General features: G+C 37.8%; 1 protein-coding gene across 5 annotated transcripts in view; it reads right to left on the bottom strand.

Annotated features, from left to right (window-relative positions):
- The window catches only part of Slc6a16 (solute carrier family 6 member 16), a 34898-nt gene extending 21093 nt beyond the window's left edge, over positions 1-13805 (bottom strand). The window contains exons 1-2 of one of the 5 annotated variants that reach the window (XM_046466317.2): positions 13393-13805; positions 12561-13129 (exon numbers count right to left, since the gene is read on the bottom strand). The gene's annotated coding sequence lies outside the window, so the exon portion shown is untranslated. The other 4 variants (XM_046466319.2, XM_046466320.2, XM_046466322.2 and 1 more) reach the window with 4 other exon arrangements.
- Between the last annotated feature and the right edge of the window lie 1231 nt (positions 13806-15036).

Raw genomic sequence — 15036 nt, 5'->3', positions numbered from 1 at the left:
TCTGCATTAATTTCAGACTTAATGTCATAGAATACGTAGATTATGGATTTAAATTGTTAGTTTCAGTCTGTGTGTGGCAAACAAATCTTTAAACAAAAATCATGTTATCAAAGAGTATCAGTTATCTTGGTGGTTGTGTGAAATGATATACATTACTTTGGTCATACCATTCTTTGCCACACTGTTGGCAGACGTATGCCTTAGATGGTGGTTTTAGTACTTGCTTGTCATTGACAGAGGGACACTGAGCTGTTGGGTGAAAATAAACAAGTCACACTGTAAAGATGACAAAAAGGATAGTGGCAAAGGAGGTTGGTAAACTCTAGGTTTTGACTTGAGACCTTTGTAATCAGCATAAAAATCAGGAAGCAACTTTTTTAAAGAAATTTTTTAGTTATAGATGGTCACAATGTCTTTATTTATTTTTATGTGGTGCTGAGGATCGAACCCAGTGCCTCACACCTGCGAGGCAAGTGCTCTACCACTGAGCTACAGCCCCAGCCCAGGAAGCAGCTTTTTAGTTGTATTTTTGCTTTTAGCTTTTGTTCCCCATGACTCCCTGGCATTGAAAGGACTGACCTGCTTTACAGGACACTGTGCAGTGCTTTTTTTGCAACCATGTTGAATTAAGTGTTGGTATTTACCAGTAATTGTTCCTTTTCAACCATTTTAAAGTATTTTTTTACCTTAAAATATTAGACTTGGACTGGGGTTGTAGCTCAGCAGTAGCCACAAGCGAGGCCCTGGGTTTGATCCTCAGCACCACATAAATAAATAAAATAAAGATATTGTGTTCAACCACAACTAAAAAATAAATATTTAAGAAAAAAAAATATTAGACTAAAACTGAGAATTCTTAAGTTGACTTGGAATTCTTTAAATTGATTTGTTAAATTTATGTATTTTTTTCTAAAGTAAAATGAAAGTCAATCATGGAATAAATGTTACTTTATTTAAAATTATTATTTAACTTATTTTTTAATATTTATTTTTTGTTGTAGCTAGACACAATACCTTTTATTTTATTTATTTATTTTCTGTGGTGCTGAGGATCAAACCCAGGGCCTCGCACATGCTAGGCAAGCGCTCTACCGCAGAGCCACAACCCTAGCTCTATTTAACTTATTTTAAGTGTTATGTATTTTTTCTGTTTTCTGTCTTAATTCAGTACCAATGTGAAATGTGAAATTTAACTAGGAAAGAAGTCTATAAGTGAAATCATTCTTTAAAGTGTTTCAGGTGACATCACTGCACTCCCATTTTGTCTTTTAGATCATTCATACATATGTTTGTGTGTGTGTGTGTATGCACATGTATATATCCATATATATCCAATATATATCCATATATAGTCATTCCAAAATTTTAGACATCATTATAGAGTTTAGCTCAGTAGCAATGATTACATTGGAGTGAAACTTAGAACAAAATCACTTATCTCAGTAATGCCTTAGTTCTCTAAGACAAGTTCTGAGATCTTTCCCATCATGGCTTGACCTCAAAGGTCTTTGTTCCTATCATCTAGAGAAAAACATGAGATATAACTCATCTAATAAGTGACCAGAAAGAGTGTTAGGAACATAAGATCTCCAAAATTCAGTTGCTTAATTTGTACACACTTTAAAATTTTGTCTTGGCCTCAACAAACCCATTTGGACAAGAAGCAAGATACTTTAAGTACAAGGAAGAGGATTCTAAAGCACAAGAAATACTGAAGTCACAATAATTATTTTAGTAAGACATTAGCTTTTGCCCATCTAAAGCACAATTAGTAATTAGGCTGAATTATTTCCAGTATTGTTTTTTTTTAATTTTTTAAAATAGTTGTAGGTGGACAGCTTGCCTTTGTTTATTATTTTATGCAGTGCTAAGGATTGAACCCAATGCCTCATACATGCTAGGCAAGCGTTCTGAGCTACAGTCCCAGCCCCTCTTTTATTTTTAAGACACACTTATTCCACATCATGATTAGACCATTATATTTAGCAATCAACAAGCATGAATGCAAAAAAAAAAAAAAAGTCTACATTAAACCTTTCAGAGCTTTACACTTTTCTCAGAAAAGAAACTAAAATAACCTGTTATACAATTAGTCACAAATATAGTCCTTGAGGTTTTTTTGCCCATACACATGAGTATTGTCTAAATCTTATCTTCTTTGTAGCAGCTAGGTCCTGCCATCACTGTGCTTGGCTGAGTTTACAAATCTATTGTAAACTATAGCTTCCCTGTCACTTCTCTGGCTCTCCTCTCCTGCTAAGCTTTGTTTTCAGGCAGTATTAAAACCTTCTGTCACTGCCATAGCTACTGCTGCTGCTGCAACCGTCATAGCCACCTTGGTTTCACGGTTTAGCAAAATATTGGTCTCCACCACCATAAGGTCCAGAGCTTCTTCCTCCAAAGTTCCCACACCCACCCTGGCCACTGAAGTTCCCTCCATAACCAAAATTGTCATTTCCTCCAAAACCAGCTCCAAAGTTTCCAGAACTGCTTCGACCTCTTTGGCTTAATGAAGCATTAGCCATCTCTTGCTTTGATGGGGCTCTTGTTACTTCACAGTTGTGGCCATTCACAGTATGGTATTTCTTTATCATTTATTTTTTGTACTTATAGATGGAAAGCATGTCTTCATTTATTTAATGTGGTGCTGTGGATTGAACCCAGTGCCTCACCTACACTAGGCAAGTGCTCTGCCACTGAGCTATAGCCACTCCCACAGTATGGTATTTCTGAATGACACACAGTCTTGTTTGTCAAAAATTACAAAGCTAAGCTGCCGCCCCGACCTATGCGGCAGTTGAACTTAAGATGGCTGGTGTGAATCTGCAGGGACACCAAACAAAACACAGACACAATTTACCTTTGCACAAGCTTCAGGACAGCTTCTCCACTTTCGGCCTCAGGCTTCCCAAGAGAGAGAGCAAGAGAAAGTCACGAGAGGCAGGCAAGAGAGAGTGAGCATGTAAGTGAGCTTTTATTGGGGGAACTCTTGTTCTTTAGAAAGTTCTATCCAAAAAAGGCGAGAAGGGGCAGGGATACAAGGGAACAGGTGAGTGTAACTCAACCCTGTGGGCACATCCCACAAAAAAGATCCCTTACTATCCAAGCTAGACTCTGCCCTAACCAGAGCGAATGCAATGGTTGGTCAGAATCTGAGGCATCAGGACTAGAAGAGTACGGTCATTCTTTGTGGCTCCCCACACAAAGCCCCTTTTCTTTCCACTGCCTTGGTCAGTCATGACTTCAATAACTTCAATTTTTCCGAACTGTTCAAAATAATATTGTAGGTAATGTGGATTCAGGGTCTTTAATGGTACCAACAAAGATCTTCTCCACAGTTAAGTGGGCCCCTGGTCTTTGAGAATCTTCTATTGAGACAGCTCTCTGGTTCCACAACTCTTCCATCCACCTTGTGTGGTCTTGCATGCATGGCTGCATCCACTTCCTCCATAGTGGTGTTTAAGTGAAAAACCCAAAGCCCCTGGAGCACTTGGTATTTGGGTCTCTCATTACCATACAGTCCATGAATCTTCCCCATTGCTCAAAAATGGCTTCTCAGACTCTCAGTTGTTTCAAAGCTCAGCCCTTCAATGAACAGCTTCAACAGCTGTTCTGGCTCTTTAGGGAAGTCTGATTTAGACATGAAAGGCAACAGGAAGAGACTTTAAGGATACTTCATCTGAGGTGTCCGAGGCAGAAAGGAATAAGCTAACAAATATATCTCCCTCCAGTATTCTATTTAAGTATTTACTACATACTGCTTTAGTTTTTGTAGTACTCTAATCTCTCACTTCTGGTTGACATTACCCATAGGAATTCCAGAAAAGTATTAAACTGTGTTGCTGGCTGGTCATTCTTCTGGACCCAGTTAACCATACTAGACTTCTGAACTAGTATTAGTTCTAGATTAGTATGCCCTTGTTCTTCCTAATTTGTCAAACTTTACATAAATATGTTTTCAATTGTGATATAACGATCTATAAATGATAATAATGCATCTCTATCTCCATACCTTGTATGACAAAAGCTATTTATGTATAAATATTGCATTTTAAATACTATATGAAGTGTAAATACTCTAACATAATTATAGATTTTGAAGATATGGGACTTTATTTTCACATAAGTCATTTCTCTATAACTAATTAGTAAAGCTTTATAAATTGTATTAAAAGGAAGCAGGGAACATATATTTTTTTAACAGAACAGAAGTGAATTCTTTTTTTTTTTTTTTTTTTGGTACTGGGGATTGAACTCAGGAGCACTCAACCACTAAGCCACATCCCTAACCCTATTTTGTACTTTATTTATAGACAGGGTCTCACAGAGTTGCTTAGCACCTCACTAAATTGCTGAGGCTGACTTTGAACTCACAATCCTCCTGCCTGAGCCTCCTGAGCCACTGGATTACAGGCGTACATTCTTTTTTGGCATCAGAGAAAAGTTAAAAGTTGATTCCTACTATTTGTTGTACTTTTTTTGTAGCAAATGTTAAATATTACAAGTTATTATGTGTAGAATTTAGATTGTCATGTTGATAGATTATACAATGATACACCATTTTTGTCTGTACACATTTCACCAGTTTATAAACAATATTAACAGGTTGAAGTTTGTTTCTTTCTAAGAAAGCATATTTTATTTCTATTGTGAACATTTCGTTACACCTTATTTGCTACAAAGTTGTGTACTCTCTGACAGATTCAAATCATTGCTGTTCTGATGACACATTTGCATCATAACATAATTGCGATGTTCTTTTATGCTCTCCTCCAAGGGCTGTCAGTCACTTGAAGAAATTGTTGCTAACCAAGCTCTGGCCTCAGTTTCTCTTAATGGTACAGATTTCTATACCATGCTTTATATTAATTACCAAAATTCCTGCAGCCTAACAATAATATCTTAAACAGGAAATGTTGCAATAAAATGTTTAGGCTATAAAACTTATGGACACAATTTTTCATTACAGCACAATATGAGTGTGTACATGTGCACATATAGCTTTGTATGTTTGTTCTTTTTCCAAAGTCCTTCCCAATTAAAAGTACTATAGGCTGGTAGTGCCTCAAATGTTGGTAACTTTTAAATTTTAATTTACACTTTTCCAGAATTTGTTTTTGTACTTTAAGGTTTCTCAATTAGATTGTTTCTAGTTGCACTATAATTTGAATGCATTATTCTCAGGGATGTTTGTGCTAAGAGCTGAAGTTTCATTATTTTAAAGCTTACTGCCTGAAAGTATATTGCAAACTATTCCCAAATTGTAACACTTTACTACATACATATAAAAAATCCTTAATAACAACTACTTGCTAGGTATTTCAGAAAAAATGGAAATATTAGTAGCAGTTATACTGAAATCTTGCCATATTCTCCATTTTAAAACAGAATTGAGTTGTCTTTATCTTGGAGCCCTATTCTTTTTTTTTTTTTTTAATTTTTTTTTTATTGGTTGTTCAAAACATTATAAAGCTCTTCACATATCATATTTCATACATTAGATTCAAGTTGGTTATGAACTCCCAATTTTACCCCAAATACAGATTGCAGAATCACATCGGTTACACATCCACATTTTTACATAATGCCCTATTAGTAACTGTTGTATTCTGCTACCTTTCCTATCCTCTACCATCCCCCCTCCCTCCCCTCCCATCTTCTCTCTCTGCCCCATCCACTGTAATTCATATCTCTCCTTGTTTATTTTCCCATTCCCCTCACAACCTCTTATATGTAATTTTGTATAACAATGAGGGTCTCCCTCCATTACCATGCAATTTCCCTTTTCTCTCCCTTTCCATCCCACCTCATGTATCTGTTTAATGTTAATCTTTTCTTCCTGCTCTTCCTCCCTGCTCTGTTCTTAGTTGCTCTCATTATATCAAAGAAGACATTTGGTATTTGTTTTTTAGGGATTGGCTAGCTTCACTAAGCATAATCTGCTCTAGTGCCATCCATTTCCCTGCAAATTCTATGATTTTGTCATTTTTTAGTGCTGCGTAATACTCCATGGTGTATAAATGCCACATTTTTTTTATCCATTCATCTATTGAAGGGCATCTGGGTTGGTTCCACAGTCTAGCAATTGTGAATTGTGCTGCTATGAACATCGATGTAGCAGTATCCCTGTAGTATGCTCTTTTAAGGTCTTCAGGGAAAAGTCCAAGAAGGGCAATAGCTGGGTCAAATGGTGGTTCCATTCCCAGCTTTCCCAGGAGTCTCCATACTGTTTTCCAGATTGGCCGCACCAGTTTGCAGTCCCACCAGCAATGTACAAGAGTACCCTTTTCCCCACATCCTCTCCAGCACTTGTTGTTGTTTGTCTTCATAATGGCTGCCAATCTTACTGGAGTGAGATGGTGTCTTAGGGTGGTTTTGATTTGCATTTCTCTGACTGCTAGAGATGGTGAGCATTTTTTCATGTACTTGTTGATTGATTGTATGTCCTCCTCTGAGAAGTGTCTGTTCAGGTCTTTGGCCCATTTGTTGATTGGGTTATTTGTTTTCTTATTGTTTAATTTTTTGAGTTCTTTGTATACTCTGGATATTAGGGCTCTATCTGAAGTGTGAGGAGTAAAAATTTGTTCCCATGATGTAGGCTCCCTATTTACCTCTTTTATTGTTTCTCTTGCTGAGAGAAAACTTTTCAGTTTAAGTAAGTCCCATTTGTTGATTTTTGTTATCAACTTTTGTGCTATGGGTGTCCTATTAAGGAATTTGGAGCCCGACCCTACAATATGTAGATCGGAGCCAACTTTTTCTTCTATCAGACGCAGAGTCTCTGATTTGATATCTAGCTCCTTGATCCACTTTGAGTTAACTTTTGTGCATGGCGAGAGGAGGGGATTCAGTTTCATTTTGTTGCATATGGATTTCCAGTTTTCCCAGCACCATTTGTTGAAGATGCTATCCTCCCTCCATTGCATGCTTTTAGCTCCTTTATCAAATATAAGATAGTTGTAGCTTTGTGGATTAGTCTCTGTGTCCTCTATTCTGTAACATTGGTCCACCCTTGGAGCCCTATTCTGACTGATATATTTGATAGCATTCCTTTGGCATGGACCCCAAAGATGGTTTTAGAGCCAAACACTCATGTAATGGTTCTCAAACATATTTAGGGATAACAGATTGAAAATTCATAATGTTCTTTTGGGTACCTTAAAATGTTTACATATTGAATTCTTTTTTAATATTTGTTTTTTAGTTGTGGTTGGACACAATACCTTTATTTCACTTATTTTTTTTTTTTTAATGTGGTGCTGAGGATCGAACCCAGGGTCTCGCACATGCAAGGCAAGCGCTCTACCACTGAGCCACAACCCCAGCCCCTTACATTCTGAATTCTCTAATATTAACTAGGAACACATTTCCTATGAGAAAATGTGGCTCTTAGGCAGTATAAAAGCAAAAAAAAAAAAAAAAAAAAAGCATATTTCCATAAACAATTATGTTGTACTGCTAGTTCTGATAGTTTCAAGTTTTCCAATAGTACCTAGGCATATTTCATCAGTTTCAAGCTTTTTTTCCCCTCTGCTAGTAATAGGCAACATAGATTTAAGAAAAACTTACAGTGAAAAATCCTAAAATTGAGAAAATTCAGTCTATTAACTTTGATCTCTTACATTTTTTCTGCTGAATTGGGTATAGGGCATCGTTATTTGATTTTAGCAGGGAGCATATGGATTTAGTTTACAGAACACAGATGTTCTGTGGGAACATGGCTTAAAGTCACTTTGTAATTTAATTTTTTTCCATTAAATAAACATCTGAACACCAATTTAACTACCAAGTAAGGCCAAGTGCCTGAAAAGTGCTGTATATATCTAGTAAACATTTTTTCTTTATGTGAAAGATGCATCGTATAGCAATGCACACAAAGCTTTCACCTGCTAGAAAAATACTTTTGCCAAACTTTGTCATTCACCACTAGTTCCTTCTCTAGGGTTTTAACCCAGAGCCTCATGCATTGTTGTAAAAAACTCTTTACAACAGATAGAAACCTAGTTTATCATTTAAAAAAAGAGAGAGATTCTCTGATTTATTTGCAGTTCATACATTTCTTGTTATTGGTAGAATTAGTTTTATCTTAGTTCAAGAATGCACTTTTTTTAAAACTCTGGACACTAAATTCCATTCAGCAACGTCTTAGCAGCTTGTCATGTTAATTGTGAACTTTCTTGAGAAAAATTCTTTATTGTGGTTAATATCTACTACAAGCACTCTTTCACTTATTACAAAGCATAATGAAAATTGCTAGCTCTATACTAACATAATGAAAATTACTAGTTCTATAATTGATTTATGTACTTTCGTCCTCCTCCCCAAAAATGAAATAGTTGAAACTGCATTATCTAATCCATTGGCACTTTATCAGTAATGCATTTTATTTGTCTTAAGTATAGAAGAACTCTTGCTTTTACTTGCAGAAACTCAAATGTTTTTGCTAAAACTTTAAAATTGTAAAATATGTACTATGAATATTATAATTGTGCATTTTACATTTCAAAAATGGGTAAAATCCAATTGTGAAGTCTTTGACTACAGTAAAATAACCTTTAAAATATAGACAGTAAGTGGCCAGGGTTGTGGCTCAGTGATTGAGTGCTTGCCTAGCATGTGTGAAGCACTAGGTTTGATCCCTGGCATCACATAAAAATAAAAACAAATAAAATAAAGGTATTTTGTCCATCTTACAACTAAAAAAAATGTAGATGGTAAACATCAATTATAACATTTTGTTACCTTAAAATATATTTGTCTGTTAACTTTATCAGTTATACTAAATAAAATAGATTTTTTTTAAAAAAGAAAAATATATATCAAGAAATAAAAATTAAAAATTAATACTGGACACAGGAATCAGGTTGAAGTAGCTCTTATCAACCAAATAAGAATGTATAAATTTATACAACCAGAGATTTGAAAAATCGTGTTCTATTTGTGTAATAAGAATTGTAATGTATTCCACTGTCATATATAAATTTAAAAAATTAATTTTAAAAATGCATATATTTATAGTGACATAAGTAAAGGGAAAAAAGCCTTTTCCTTACATTACAGTGCAAACTCAACTAAGGAACACTCTATAAAACAACTGGCCTGCATTTGAACAGGACATCATCATAGCAACTGGGCAATCTTCGACTGGTGCAAAGAAATCCCCAAGAGAGCTATCACCTCTGTCCCTGGACAATTCTAGGACCATAATTCATTTTGTGGTCCCAACATTTTTTATTTTTATTTTGAGGCAGTATCTCTCTGAACTGCAGAGACTGGCCTTGAACTTGTGATCCTCCTGCATCAACTTCCCAAGTAAATGGGATAACAGGCACTCAACTTTAAAATTTTTTTTCCCTTGGGTGGGAAGATTATGGGTAAGTTTGTACTTCGGTGTTCATGTGGCTCTTTGTCCTAAAAGATGCTTTCTTTTGTTTTAGTGGTAAATGGTAGGAGTATCCAGAGTTTGCAACTTAAAAAAAAAATTAACCTTGACATGATTTCAGTCTTAAAATTGTAATTCCAGACTTACAACACTTCCATCTTTCCTTGTCGTTATAACTTTGACATATTTAAATGCAGGCCAGCCTCCCAAGTAGAAGGGATTATAGGTGTGTGCCACATAATTCAGCTAAAGAAAAATTTAAGGTACGTTAAAAGATACAGAGTAAAGAGACTGGAGGTAAAGCTCAGTGGTGGAGTGTGTGCTTAGAATGCACTAGGCTCTGGGTTCAAACCCTAGCAACCACTCCCCCCCCCAAAAATAAAAAACAACAGTTAAAAGGCAACCCCAAGAAGGAGATAAAATATTGGCAAATCATATATAGAGAACTCCTGAAATACAACAAAAAAAAAAATCAAACAATGCAAAAATGGACAAAGGACTTTTATATAGACATTTCTCCAAAGAAGATACACAAATGGTCAAGAAACATATGAAAAGATGCTCAGAATCACTAACCATTAAAGAAATAGAAATCAAAACTACAGTGAGGGATGTGGCTCACTGTATTTGGCCAAAATAGCCAAATAATTAGGTACAGTGCTTGCCTAGTATGCATGAGGCCCCGGGTTAAAACCCTAGCACTGCAAAAAAATAAAAATAAAAAAGCAAACTACAGGGGCTGGGGTTGTGGCTCTGCGGTTGAGCGCTTGCCTAGCACATGCGAGGCCCTGGGTTCAATCCTCAGTACCACATAAAAATTAATAAATAAAGATATTGTGTCCATCTAAAAAATATTTAAAAAAGCAAACTACAGTGAGATATCACCTCACACCCATACCCACTAGGATGACTAATGTAAAAAAAAAAAAATTAGAAAATAAGAAGTGTAGCAAGAATGTAGAGAAATTGGAAGCCTTGTATACTGTTAGTAGAAATGTAAAACTGTGCAACTGCTAAGAAAAACAATATGGTTGGTCCTCAAATATTAAAAATAGAATCACCATATCACCCAGCAACAGAGTATAAACACAAGATAAGTGAAAGCAGGATTTTATGAGATGCTTATACATCCAGTTACATAACAGCTATTATTCACAACAGCTAAAACGTGGAAGCAACCTATGTGTCCATGGATGGATAAATGGATAAGCAAACTTTGATATACATATGTATACAATGGAATATTATTCAGCCTTAAAAGGAAGGAAATTGTGATCTATGCTATAAAAGGGATGAACCTTGAGGAAATTATGTTAAGTGAAATAAATCAGACAAATACTATATGATTACAGTTACATGAGTTACAGTAGTCAAAATCATACAGGCAGAAAATAAATGATGACTATTGGTAGCTGAAAGGAAAGGGGAATAAGGAGTTATTGTTCAATAAGTTTAGACTTTCAGTCTTACAATATGAAAAGAGTTATGAAAATACATTGTGATGATGGTTGAATAACATTATCAATATATTTAATACCACTGAACTGCACAGTTAAAAATGGTTAAGACAGTAAATTTCATGTGGTGTGTATTTTTTTTGACACAGTATCTTTATTTTATTTTTACGTGGTGCTGAGGATCAAATCCAGTGCCTCATGTATCCTAGGCCAGCACTCTGCCACTGAGCCACAACCCTAGCCCTCATGTGGTGTGTATTTTTATCAGAATTAAAATACATAAAGAATACCTCCAAATCGGTAAGTAAAAACATCTCAATACAATAGGCATCTCTAGGGCCAGCAACCTCAGAAAGGATTTATTCTCCTAGAATGAGTGAGTTTTCTGAAGAGTAAGTTGTTATGAAGAAGCAAGCTTGACCCCTGAATCTCTGGTTTCTTGTCTTGCCAGATGATGTCTCCCTCTCATACATACTCCTACCATGGGCTAATCAACATGTTGTGACACAGCAAAGACACCTTCATCAAGGCTGAGCAGAATGCAGTGACATGTTGAACCTCCAGTACTATCAACAGAAATAAACCTCTTTTGTTTGTAAACACCAGGCTTCAGATATTTTGTTATAGTAACAGAAAATAGGCTAATATGCAGATACAAAATTAGTAATTATTCATTAGAAACTCTGTTCGATACACTTTTCTGAATAAGTATTGTATTTCACTTTTGTTTTTTGTTTTATAAGGTACTTTGATAAAAGTAATGAAAATTATGGTCAGCCTTCATTCACCATATACTGTGTGGTAGGCATAGTACTGAGTGCTTTACATATATTTGTCTCTTACAACATGAATTTTTCCAGGGACTCTTGGATATTTGAGACTTGGTAACTAGATCACTTTGCTTTAGCCCATAATCCTTTTGAAGCTGAGGATTAAACCCAGGGCTTTGTGCATGTGAGGTGCGTGCTCTATTACTGAGCTACATCCCAGCCCCACAACTTTAAATTTTAAAAATAAAAGTACAGGGGCTGGGGTGGTGGCTCAGTTTTAGAGTGCTTGACTGGCATGCATGAGGCACTGGGTTCAATCCTTGACACCACATAAAAACACCTAAAACTAAAGATACATAAATAGATAAGTATTTTTTAAAAAATAAAAATAAAATAAAAGTACAAAAAATAGCCGAAATAGCCAAATAATTAGTGGAAATGTTCAGAATGGTGTCACAAAAACTAAAAATAGAAAACGGATCTAATTAAGTCTCATATTTTCAACATAAAATCAAGCAAGATAAACTCTGAAAATTATCTACCATTACTTCTTTCATTTGGGTTTGGCTTTTCTTTTTCTTTTGAAAAAGGAGGGCTGAGGGGTTGTGGCTCCGTGGTAGAGTGCTCACCTAGAATGCTTGAGGCACTGATTTCAATCCTCAGCACCACATAAATGTAAAATAAGGATGTTGTGTCCACTTAAAACTAAGAAATAAATATTTTACAAAAAAAAAAAAAAAGGGCTGAGGTTCAGTGGTAGAGTGCTTGCCTAGCATGTATAAGGCACTGGGTTCGATTCTCAGCACCACCTATAAATTAATAAACAAACAGAGATCCATCAACAACTAAAAAATATTGAAAAGGAAAAAAGTGAACAGAAAACTCCAATCGGTTTATATAAAAGTTAAGGAAGCTCGGGAAGCTGGAGACATCTGAGAGTTGTCAGCTTACCTAGAGGCATAAATCTTCACTGCTCCGAGATATTTGCCAGCAGCTGAAACGGAACATACCTCAAAGTATTTCTGCTTCTCAGAGTGCACCGCGTGGTTAACCGACCCCTGACTCCGCCCCTCAAGGCCAGGTGCACACGTGGGAGACAGACTCGCCGTGGGGTCGTCATTCCCTCGTGGTGCTGGGGGCTGAGCCCGGGCCCTGCGCATGGGAGGCAGGCCCTCTGCCAACCAGAGTCTCCATCCTTCACCACATTCAAGAAGAGCAGCCCTTCCAAAGTGTTTTCTGGCAAATTGGCCAGTTTAACCCTTGAGTGAGAGCCGCGTCCGGCCAACCGCCCGCTCGGGAAGCTTGCAGCGCGGGCCCCGCTGCTCCCTCGCGGGCCGCCCTGCCCGCCCCCCGCAGCTCCTCTCCTCTTCCCTCACGGTCGCCCATTCCCTCGTTTACTTCCTTCCTCAGAACTAGAGCCTCCGAAAAGGCGAAGAGGGGGCTGGAGTTCCTCCAAGAGCAGGAAACAAGTCGTGGTTCCCAACAGGCTGGTGGTGCGGCTGGTCTGGGGTTGTCACCATCTGGATAACAATCGCCTGTCACCCAAGGGCAAGGGCTGTCGGCCCGTCCTGCGAGGTCAGGGCCCGGCCCAGGCTCAAAGTCGCACCGGGAGGGCCAAAGCGGCCGCAGGCAGTTTCCTGGGTCCAACGGGGGAAGCAGGACCCCTTCGACCCCTTGGCGCCCCTCCGGGAAGGCAGCGAGCCCAGCCCCACACACCCCACCGCTGGGAACGTTCCAGGGCTCCCAGGCTAAGTCATTCTCCCCGGGGCCTCGAGATCCCTACCGGGTCTTCAGTCTGATCAGAGTGACTTAAATGACAGTGAAGAAATATCGACTGCAACGCCCAGCAACCTCCTCTGGCCTCTTCCGGCCTCGTCGGATGCGCACGCTCCTCAAGCTCACCAGGATCACGAGAGGGCTTTCCCGCCGTTTCCCTGCGCATGCGCTGCTGATTCCCTTGCGCGCGCCCCGCTGACGCTCTCCACAGCTTTGCTTTCTCCCGTTCAGAACGCGCAAGCGCCGCTGCTCCCTTGACGTCCTCTGCGCCCCCGGTACCAATACCTTTCCTCCACCACTGGCCGGGAAGACGCGTTTATTGCGTGTCCTCTGCTTCCACGCTCCCAAGTGATGGGGCATGCTGGATGTCCCCGTTCTTCCTAGCCCGTAAATCTTTGACCCTCAGAGATCCCCTACCAGTGCCAAACATTAGATACACACCCAACGAGGCAGAGACGCACTTTGCTTAAAAAAAAAAAAAAAAAACTCAGAAATCTACTGGTGTGGCAGACAAAAATTAAAAAAAAAAAAAAAAAAAAAGATTGACTTAGGTCGGCTATTCTCAGATTCTTTGATCTCTGGACTTTTGCATTTCCCAAAATTTAAGAACCCAAATAATTTACATGGGTTATGTATGTGGGTTGTGAGTTGATGTGAGTTGTATCTATCAAAATGAGGTTATTGTTGTTATTAAAATTTATATTATGGGCCGGGCATAATGGCCCTTGCCTATGATCCCAGCCACTCAGGAGGCTGAGGCAGGAAGTTCTCAAGTTCAAGGCCAGCCTCATAAAGTTAGTGAAACCCTGTCTCAAAACATAAAAAACAGATGGGGGGGGGGGCTGGGATTGTGGCTCAGCAGTGGAGTGAATGCCTTACACGTATGGGGTACTGAGATAGATCCTCAGTACAACATAAAAAAATAAATAAATAAAGGTATTGTGTCCATCTACAACTAAAAAAAAATTTTTTTAAACAGGTTGGGAATGTAGCTCAGTGGTAAAGTGCTCCTGGTTTCAATCCCCAATATGAGGGGGATAAAACATTATTATGTGTCAGTATAAATAACACTTATATGAAAAATAATTATAATTGCTACAACAAAAGTAAATTTAGTGAGACAAGTAGAATTGTTTTAAATTTCTGTAAATCTATTTAAGGGCTGGCTTATTAGAGACAGTTGAATTCTCATATCTGCTTCTGCACTGAGTCTGTCAAAAGAAGTCATTCATATTCCATAGCTTCTAGAAAGTATCACTATCAATTATAGAGAAAAATGAGAGTGAAGGGGCTAAGAATGTAACTCAGTGGTAGAAAGAATACCTGGCATGCATGAGTCCCCAGGTTTGATCCACCCATTGAAAAAAAAAAATGAGAGTGAGAAGGCAAATAACATATACTAGGAGTACAAAAATCATTTCATCTCATGGATCCCAGAAAATGTCTCAGGAGTCTGTGGGCCACACTTTGAGAATCACAGGCTTAAATATGGTTATTGAACAAAGAGATGTAAAGGAAATTTTGGGGTTCTGTAAGAATTGATCAGTCTATATGACTCATTCCATCCTTCAGCACATATTTACAAACGAGGTAATAAATACTAGGCACTGGGAATACTGTGGAAATACAAACAGACTCCATTGCTGCCTTC

The sequence above is a fragment of the Marmota monax genome, unplaced genomic scaffold (genome assembly GCF_021218885.2).
Source record: "Marmota monax isolate L192 unplaced genomic scaffold, Marmota_monax_Labrador192_F-V1.1 WCK01_AAM20220418_F8-fsc00160, whole genome shotgun sequence".
Classification (NCBI taxonomy): domain Eukaryota; kingdom Metazoa; phylum Chordata; class Mammalia; order Rodentia; family Sciuridae; genus Marmota; species Marmota monax.
The sequence above is the reverse complement of the archived record's forward strand: the minus strand, read 5'-3'. Positions and strand labels throughout refer to the sequence as shown.